The sequence below is a fragment of the Ambystoma mexicanum genome, chromosome 8 (assembly GCF_040938575.1).
Source record: "Ambystoma mexicanum isolate Mex_15411 chromosome 8, UKY_AmexF1_1, whole genome shotgun sequence".
Classification (NCBI taxonomy): Eukaryota; Metazoa; Chordata; class Amphibia; order Caudata; family Ambystomatidae; genus Ambystoma; species Ambystoma mexicanum.
The window spans coordinates 935811328-935821796 of NC_090929.1; the positions used below are offsets into that span (position 1 = coordinate 935811328).

At 40.5% G+C, this 10469-nt stretch overlaps 1 long non-coding RNA gene across 1 annotated transcript; it reads right to left on the reverse strand.

The window, feature by feature from the left end:
- Nucleotides 1-8204: 8204 nt before the first annotated feature.
- LOC138472581 (uncharacterized) lies at nucleotides 8205-8978 on the reverse strand. Its single transcript, XR_011268644.1, has 2 exons — nucleotides 8815-8978; nucleotides 8205-8428 (listed from the first exon to the last, which is right to left on the reverse strand). It is a non-coding gene; the product is annotated as an uncharacterized lncRNA (long non-coding RNA).
- Between the last annotated feature and the right edge of the window lie 1491 nt (nucleotides 8979-10469).

Sequence of the window (10469 nt, forward strand, 5' to 3'; positions counted from 1 at the left end):
TGACATCGTCATTTACTCCGCCGTCATGGTTAAACTCTATAGTTGTGCCAATATATAAAAAAGGATCAAGATCACACCCATGTAACTATCGTCCTATAGCATTAATTGATACCGCTGCCAAAGTGTTTGCCATCTTGTTGTTGGGAGAGTTACAAGAGTTAGTTAAAGAGCGAACATTTTATCAAAATTTCAGATTGGGTTTCGTGCAAGGATGGGTACGCCACTAAATGCAACAATTATGGCGCATCTTATAGCAAAACACAAAATCAAAGACTCAGGACCGCTATACATGGCTTCTATAGATCTCACTTCTGCCTTCGATTCTGTTATTCGTGCATTATTGTGGAAAAAAATGATTGCAATGAATATTCCGCTGTATGTTATACAACTGTTAGCTAAGCTCCACACAAATACCACCTATCTAGTAAGAGTAAACAATGAAGGTGCAACGACACACCCAATACAGATACATATTGGTGTTAAACAGGGATGTAATTTGGCTGCCACATTGTTTAATCTCTATCTTTCGGGGATTAATGATATTTGGGAACAACAAATCTCTTATCCAGCAAGGCTCGGTCATCTCAAAATTCAATGGTTGGCATTTGCCGACGATATTGTAATATTTGACCGTACGCCAAAAGGCATGCAAATCAAATTAGACTTATTTTCAGCCTATTGTTACACTCATAATCTAAAATGTAACGTTGGTAAATCCAATATAGTAGTATTGAGAAATTTCAAGAGAAAGAATATCACTCGTAATTGGAGAATTGACAACTTCCCTCTAACTATAGTTCCCCAGATTCGCTATTTGGGCTACAATATAACAGACTCGCAGTCCTTAGCAATGTGGAGAGATGTACTTAAGAAAAAAGCTGCTCCACTTGCTACGCAAATGCGGATAGTCTACCTGAAGTTTTGCAAATTTTCTTTGCTTCCTTTGCTACAATTTTACATCCTGAAAGTAGAGTCGATCATTCTTTTTGCCTTAGATATGTGTTTAGTGAATATCAATTGCTACCTCGATCAACTCCAAGGGTGTATGTGGAAGGGGGCAATGAGGCTAGCCAAGTCCACACCTAATATTGTGATAAGACAGGAATTGGGTATCACTGCTTTGTCTGCACGTAGGAATTGGCGTATGCTGGCGAATTTTGCTAGGATGTTATATCCACCTGCTAATTGTCTTTATGAAGACTTGGGACAACTAATGATCATACCTGAAAGATCATCCCTTACAACGTACTATGCAAAAATGATTGCACTCCTCGCAGAAATTGCACTTGCACCAGCTGACTTAGAACATAGACCTAATTATGTGAAATATCGCATTATCGAGAATGATTGGTGTAAAACGGTAACTGGTATGGCGGAGCTTAAGGGCTACAAAGAGGCAGCTCGTTTTTGTTCACCTAGACGGCCACACAAACCATACCTAATTCAATTCCCTTGTAGCAAGGCAAGGGACACCTACTTGCGCTTTAAAATGAATCAATTCCATACCTTAGAACGTATATATGCCTGGAGTCCGCTATGGAAAAAACAAGCAGGGCTAGGATGTAGATTGTGCAAGGATGGTTTGATCCAGGAAACCTTAAAACATATGGTTCTATTCTGTCCTTACTTTGAGGTAGAACGCATTTTAACAATCGCACCTTATTGTATGGAAACTGATACAACAAGGGAATGGTTATGGATGGCCTGTATGTGGGGGACTCGAACTAGTTTCATTTTAGCCCTTTGTCGTTTGTTAAACTCCATAAATACTGAATTAGAGAAACTGTTTAAATTGAAAAACGGATAGGCTACTCATTGATATGTCCCTAATACAATTACATAGCTCTTGAGTTCTGAAACCAAGCAATATGAAAAACTGTTGTAACACTTCTCGAATGTAAGCACCATGTAGGTCTTTATAATATAACAAACCTTGCAGTCTACAGAAGAGTTTATGTGGCCACATTACAATTGCTTATGATTTGACTTCCTGAAAGTATGAAGTTTGGAAACTGTTGTAATACTCCTCTAATGTAGGCACTGAATAGGGCTCTCTATGCATCAAAACTTAAAGCCTATGCATGAGTTGTTTTACTTTTCCATTTGTATTCCTGCTATGAATGATTGTATATCTGGGATTTTATGATATAATGATAACAGAAGGATGACAAACAAAATACAGTTTATGAATTGATGGTTACATGAGAAAGATATTAGACCAGGAATTAGGTTGATTAGTTTAGTTAATGTATTTTTAGATAAAATGAAATTTAGAATTCAGAAAATATTGTTTTTAAATATGCAAAAGGAAGAAAATGTATATATTATACAAGTTGTAAAGGTTTGTTGATCGAACTAATAAAACAACGGTTGGAAATAAAAAAAAAAAAAAATGCAGGACATTGAGCACCTTCTCCAAGGGGCTCAATGCTTGGGAGCAAAGGGTGAGGGATGTAAGGTCATCTTCCCACTCCCTGACCAGGTCTAGGATGATACGGGGTGGAAACCTATACCTGCCGTAGTCCTGGTCGTCAGGCATCCCAAAAAGGCATGTCCGTGGTGAAAAAATGTGTGCCATGGCTATTGTCCTCCTCCTGCGGTGTCCCACGATCAGTGCTGCGACAAATGGGCCATTCATCGTAGCTGTATATACGTGTTTGTTGTTTGCGCGCACTTTTATACTGTGCGCGGGACGCTTCCCCCTGCCTTCGTGTGGCGGACGCATTCACGCCTGTGTGCGTCTTTTGCCGTGCGCGGGTTTACCCTATTCGAATCCATTAATAGGGGTTGTTCGCGTGCGTGTGTGCGTTCCGTGTAGTTCCCTGCAGTACTTCCCTAGTTACGCCTTCTTTTTCACACGTTATTCCCCATTCCGCGTGTTACGTCCACTGTTCCGCCTACTTTTGTTGTGTGCGCTGCGCTATGTGCGCTTTTGCTGTGCACCTAGCGCACGCCGTTTGATGACGTGTGTGCCCGCGTGCGACATGCACCGATTTGGCGCACAACGAGTGGGAAACAAGCGCAGAGCCTTCCTTGAATCGCACGCGTGCGCGTGCACTTGCTTTCTCACGCCTGCGCCACCTTGCGCCTGCTTGCGCTGGGATTTTTGGCACTCGTTTGTTCCATGAATCGGCCCCAATACCTATTGTTCTCTCTCATTAGACCACTTTGCCGTAACTGTGCTTAGCCACATTGCATTGAATCGGTCTCTAGTAATCAAATGTGTAAGGTGTTTACATGTGGACCATGTTAAATAGCCCAGAATTTGACCACAGGTATCAATAATATGTCTTCTATTATATGGATTGCTCAGTTATCTTTCTACTTTGTTCAGTAAGCTTATTCTAATCAGGCTATCCTTTATAATCTTAATGCCTTGAGAAGTGATTACAGGTGGGCCCCAAAAATTTTTGTTTGGCATTAATAATAATTGGAGAGTGCTTAATGTGGGAAATCCATGGTATTTTCAAGCAATTTTCCACAAGGTTAAAAATGTGGCACATTATAGATTTCGTGAGAACAGCTTTCCCATTTGCCCAAATTCTCAGCCAGAGAAGAATAGGATCTAACATCAGCTCACCTACAAGATAAGCCATTTTTTAGTTCAATGTGTCCTGCAAAATTTAGGGGCCAATGGGGGGCGGTCCAATGCCATATTTTGTCAATGGTTTGGGCCTTGCAATTGTTTTCAAAACAGGAGAAAACCCAGGTAGTCTGCACTAGTCTAGCTCCTTTTTTTCTGTTGTTTCTAACTCCAGTTAGGTTTGCTGAAAAGTTGCAATGCAAATAATCATAAGATTGAGCCAGAGGTAGCTTCTTGGCCAATTCCCCAAAAGGAGTTCTTAAATTTACCAAATGGATGACACATTACCCTTGCAGATTTCGCTACATTTAGAGTCAAGTTAAGCCCTTGCATTGCGTCTGTGTAGACATTGATTATACATTGTAGAGTCAGGGGTGTCAGTGCCAATGAAACTGTGTCATTGGCATATGCTAGGACCAATATACATCGATGGCTAACTTATGCAACAGACCAGTGCTATACAAAGAGAATAGTAGGGGGCTATTACACAAATCATCACGCCCACGTTCCTCTCCCGCCAGCGCGAAAAGCTTTCTCTGGCATCGCTCCACTCTGCAGATCACTGAAGAGTAGTGGGAAACAGCCTGCTCGGCCCCCGCTTTGCTATGCAGATCACTGAAGAGTAGTGGGAAACAGCCTGCTCGGCCCCCGCTTTGCTATGCAGATCACTGAAGAGTAGTGGGAACAGCCTGCTCTGGCCCCGCTCCACTCTGCAGATCACTGAAGAGCAGGTGTGAAAGCCATTGTTCTTGTCTGTTAGGGCATGCATGTTGTTTGGACGTGTATTTGGGTTAGGTGTGTGCCTCAAATACCCTTTAGGAACCAAGTTAATGTGCCAGTGACTTCCCTTTCATCACCAGGATACATTTTCTTCAACCTCGTAGGAAGAGGTAACTGCATAGTGCTGTTTTGGGATAATTATTGCCTGTTTTGCCCACATTTTCTGTGCTGTGTCGTCTTGTAAGACTGTGGTTTAATGCTAGGTTCTCAGACGGTATTATCACTGATGACTTACTAATATGTTTAGGTGTTAATTCCTCTGGCCCTAATTCCTTACGGACAGATTTGTGTAAAATGCAATTGAGCAGAATTGTAAAAGTAGATCCACTTGCCATTAATTGCAAATTGATAATGAGGCCCCTAGTCCTACCGATGCATCTAAAAAGATACCCAACTGAAGGTGCATACAAAAGCCTAATTGTGCAAGGACACTATTTTTTTAAAAAAAACATTGCTTATTGATGGTCGTGACAATATAAATATATTACAGTAATATCACTACAGTGCAGAGCAACATTAATAGTATATACATATGGGAGGATTAATATCGCAAGGCGTGGATACAGTTGAAAAGTTATCCTCTGATAACATGTTGCATAGATAGTTCCTGAAGGGAACACATATGTCTTTGGGACGGTTAGTTGCAGACGGGGACATTACACGTTGTTCTTGGCATTCGTTCACAAATGTCAATTCCCGTTTTTAAGAAGCCTATTCCACAAAGTACCTGTTTGCATAATATAATGCTAGTTCCTTCTTTTTTTATATATCTGGTTGTATTTTGAATATTTTTGAGTTACAGAATATGTACAGTATTTTACTACTGTATATACATTTTGTAACGTTTTCTAGGAAACTAAACAAATAAATAAATAAATAAATTCTTATAAATAGGTTGCTACTTTGGCCAAGACCTTTTCACATCGGTCTGTGAGAGTGTTTCAAACCACAGAAGATAATGTCAGTCAGTGGTGTAGTATTTTCTGTCACAGTCTCCATAAGATACAAAAGAAATATGTCTTTGTTATAAAACATTGCCACTTTGGTGAAGAACCTCAAAGCCAGCACTTCATAAAAATCTAAGATACATACATAAATAATAAAAGGCAAACATATGTTTTCTTTGCCGGAAAGAGATCAGCATTGTTTTTTCCTTAATAGCAGCCTCTTGCCATATCGAAAAGAATATTTGCTCAAGATATAAAACTTTCATGTATTCCACTTGCTTTATTTGAAAACAAAACAGGTTTATAGAGTACCCCAGAGCGGCAGTGCAAGCCAGGAACACACTAGCATAATTAATTTAAACTGTGTCTCCAGGTCCTTCGCTGCTCGCTTCTACAATGTCCTTCTGCATTTATTTCGCTTCGCTGCAGAGTTATGGGTTTCCACATTGTAAGGGGCATGCTTGAAATATACCAGAAAGACTCGTTTATCAAAGGGTACAGTTTCCCGGTTAATCTCATGGTCCTACGGCTGGGATGTGCCAAAGTCAGAGGAAATGATGCCAGGGCCAGTCTGTGGACGGGGCATTTGTTTTATGTGCAAATATGGTTCATGATTAATGCACGGGGATAGCCCTGTTCTGCGCACTAATGGTACGTGAACACTGGCAGGGGTGGACTGGGAACCAACAGAGGGGCTGGAAAAGATTTACAAAGAGGTCACATATCCCACAGCATGAAGAAGCTGACTCCCTGTTAGTAGCTCTGGGGGGGGGATTCTCGTACAATGCAAATTGGAAATTGTGGATATTAAAACAGATTTGTCACTATGTAGAAAATACCGGAAACAAAATGCTGAATGCGCGTTCACTGCACATTTGGCACTTACACAAATACTTAAACTGATTTTACCCAATGAGAAGATCAGTGCTTAAATGCTCGGTAAAATAGGATTCAGAAGTTGCAGGGGTGTTCCCCAGCAGCTTTCAATTCATAGATGGCAGGGGAAAATAAAGTTCCAAAAACAAAACAGAAAAAAGGACCCTGCCCCGCCATTTACGATACACGTTGGGAATAGGGAACTGACATGGCAGGGGGAGAGGGGAATTGAGGCACAGGAAAGAAGTGTGCCGACGAAAAGTAAGCAGGGGTAAAGGGGTAGCGGGTATGGGGGATGCGGGGGAAAACGTAATCTCTGTGATCACTGTGCAGCGCGATTTTCGGATTTGGCATTTTCGTTGTCGAAATGTAGAGACCCAAATATTAAACATAATAAACCAGTGGCATATTACATTTTTTTAAGAGATAGGAACAACAACTACACATTCTTCACAAAAGAGGCCCGATGAGCAGATGCTCACCGGGAACTCTCCATCAGGCCAGTCTAGCAACAAAGCTGTGGCTTCTCAAGATTTTAATTTCACGGCGGTTGGCGGTAGTGCTCCTAAGCACCGACAAAAACATTTCTGGCACCATATGTTGACAAAAAGCAGTTGTTATGGAAAGGAACGGAGGCCTGTCTGTAAAGGAAGCAATATAGTTTCGATTCTAATAAATACTTTTTTGCATAAGTCCAGTTCACACGGTGGTGGGAATCTGAATAGTGTAAGTGCCATGGCAAATCACTTTGAGCAGGTAGATTCTACTGGGCCACAGACTGTTCAGCATTGGTTCAGGTAGCAAGGTCCCGAGGCCACTGCTGCTGCATCCCAAGTGGAATTATGTCCCCATGAAGGGATGTCATTTGGGTGGCAGCTCTTCCCCAGTCAAAAAGGAAGATAATCCTGGAATCATTCTGGAGTCATCCGATGACTCCATTCTAGAGTCATCCATGGATAGTTCAGGAAGATCATCCAAAGTATTCACACAGGCCAAAATATTTAATGAGATGATGACTCTAGAGTTATCACAGAAACTACTCCAGGATGAGTTTGGATTACTTCCAGTGATGATCTTGGATTACTCCAGGATGACTCCATGACAACTTCAGGATGAGTGGGGATTACTCTAGGATGACTCCATGACAACTTCAGGATGAGTTGGATTACTCCAGGATGGCTTTGGATTACTCTAGGATGACTCCATGACAACTTCAGGATGACTCCACGACAACTTCAGGATGACTCCACGACAACTTCAGGATGAGTTTGGATTACTCTAGGGTGACTCCACGACAACTCCAAGACAACTTCAGGATGAGTTTGGATTACTCTAGGATGACTCTACGACAACTCCAGGATGACTCTACGACAACTTCAGGATGAGTTTGGATTAGTCTAGGATGACCGCATGACAACTCCAGGATGACTTCATAACAACATTAGGATGGGTTTTAAATTGTAAATGATTATTGCAGACCACTCCAGGATGAGTTTAAATGATTTCAAGATGGTTCCAAAAGATTTAGGAAAAGGGGTTGGATTACCACAGGATGTATCCCTTTTGAGTAACATTGGTGGCATTACTTTACAATGACTCTAGTTAGACTTCTGGATAGTGTACTGGAAAAAGAAAATCTTGCAGCTGTCACTTTTCATCTTTGCTAGAGCACCCGTTAACCAAGTTCGCCGATTTAGTGCACACAACTACAACCCCCATATCACAAACCAACTCCCCCATTTCAATTCTCACCTCTAGACAACATGGCCTCACACCCCATAAAAGTCCCACAGTTCCAAAGCACTACACCAAAATACACACTTCCAGCTAAACAGCATCTGTTAAAGGTCTACCAGCATGACAGACTTCCGCCAGTCACTACACCCAATAACCCTAAGAGCAGCTAATTATTACCGAGTTCATATTGTGATAGTAAAATTCTGCAGCTATAAATTGTTGATATTGTAATGTTGTATTGCTCTGGCTATAAGATATCTTCAAGCAAACATAGGCTCAGAAAGTGTACAACTTTTTTTATTCAACAAATTCAGTTTAACGGCATAGCTCCATAAGAATAAATAGGTTTACAAAAATACAAACAATCATTGATCCTGCATTTCAAAAGGTGGAGTCTTTTTTAGGCCTCTTCTGGCATTGCAAATTTTGGTAGCAAGCGTCCTCCTTATTACTCGGCAGTCCATAGTAGGCCAGCTGTTAGCCTTGCAGACAGATCTCAAAAATTCTACAAAAAATAAAAAAATAAAAAAGGATATATGAATAAAAATGGACACCCGAATAGGCACTGTTAAATTCCTTATTGCAGAATGCATACCAGATTAACTAAATGTTAAAATGTCAACTTACAATTGCGTCACTACATTTAAATGCATTTGTACACAAAGGATGAAACAGGCTTAAAAGATAGATTTGAACTGAACATGAATAATGGTTTTCTGTGGCTGCAGAAGCTTTATGGTCTTTAGTGGAGCAATATTGATTTATATCACACAGTTAGAAATAGAATGCATAAGTGGAAATGTACAGTTTTCAAAACCAATACAACTAATACGTCAAAGTGATGATTAAGCATTAGCTTCGGAAAAAGAATAAGACTTTTCAATGACCTACCGTGCAAAGCATCAACCTTTTCTACATCAAGGACATCACTCCCAGCTCTGGCTGTTGTTACTCCTTTAGCAGAAGCAAACTCATTCTGTGAAAAGAGAAGCTCGCTGACCCCATTCAAAAGGAAGCTTGCACCATCTCGAGCAGCTTTAGCCCCCTCCAAAAGTCTGTAGAGTTCTCGCTTTGGCACAATTATACCGCTAAATCTGGTGGGGTCATTGGCATCCGTAACCAGCTGTTGCATATCAGCCTGGAAATATAGCACAATATATAATATTAACACAAATTATCATGACATGCAAGTACACATTGTATTATAAACATGGTGAGGTGAATTTCCTGCATAGGAAATGTGACCCCTAAACAGTTGGATTGATATCAATCCTAACATTTGTACTTAATCAAGGACACCTTCAGCTGCCTTCTAGGCTTGCACTTTGGCCGCCATGGCACAATATGAATTAATAACTGTAGGAGAACAAAGTTTCACTGCTAGGATACATTATATATTATATATGGCGTGGTTGCTGGTGAATAGCAGGAGAGTAGATGCACAAAATATAGTGTGTCTGCACACATTTCAAATACAGCCATGCCTACAACTATGGTGCAAATATCCATCATCTAGGTGATATTTTTTAAGCTATAAATGAAAAAATGGGCCTGGCCAGAATCTATGCAGAATATTGCTTCTTAATTTATATGCACACAAAGATTTGGTTATACACTAAGATTAAGGAATAGAAACAGGTTATAAAAGAGATGAAAAAGTGTCACCTTCTGTTGTGTGGATGATCTAGTGTCCATTTCAAACAACTTCTCTGCTGATTCTGGGAATGCTGCTGATTCCGGGAATGAATTGGTCCTGGTCTGAGCTGCCAGTGATGCCTGCAAATGATGCATTGCCAACTTACTGTGTCTTTGCGTGGCTTGTAACTGTTCTACAATAAAATAAAAAAAAACAGTTAAAAGGCATGTACTCTTTGTCATCACAAACTAAAACAGTGGATGAGGGGTGATTGGGCCAACATCAGCATTATTACTCAAAGTTACAAATATTGCGAACAGTGTTACGCAGATGAATGAAATCTCGGATGGAAAGTGGAAGGTAGAGCTGTACTTTAGCCGAGTCCACCTTCCCTCCAAGCTGTTTTCGCTGCTTCAACCTCTGATGTACTGTTAGGAGGCGCTAGCCATATCGATTGGTTACTAGATATTGGGTTACTGGATATTGGTCAATGACTGGACTAGTTACCTTTTAAGCAATGGTTCTCTGCACGTAGAGATCTTATTTCTGCCAGTAATTGGGCTGGATCTTCAGTGTGAGCATTAGGACAATCCGATGAATAAGAATTATTTTCATTCACTAAAGACAACGAATTATACACCATTTCCTTGGGGATAAAAAAAAAACAAAATTAGGAATACAAAATTGTAGCATTGACAACTGGGCTATTAAAGAAAATATTGTAGGTGTATACCCTAGTGTCAAAAGGTTGCATTTCTCCATTTCCAAAGTCCATTGATTCATCAGGATGTTGCAGGTCAGACAAAAATGAAGCCTGAAAAGTAAAGCATTGCCAAATAAACAAGCTATGTATGATCTGCTTCGAACAAACATTGTCTTGACGTCATTTATTCATGCTACAAATCAATAC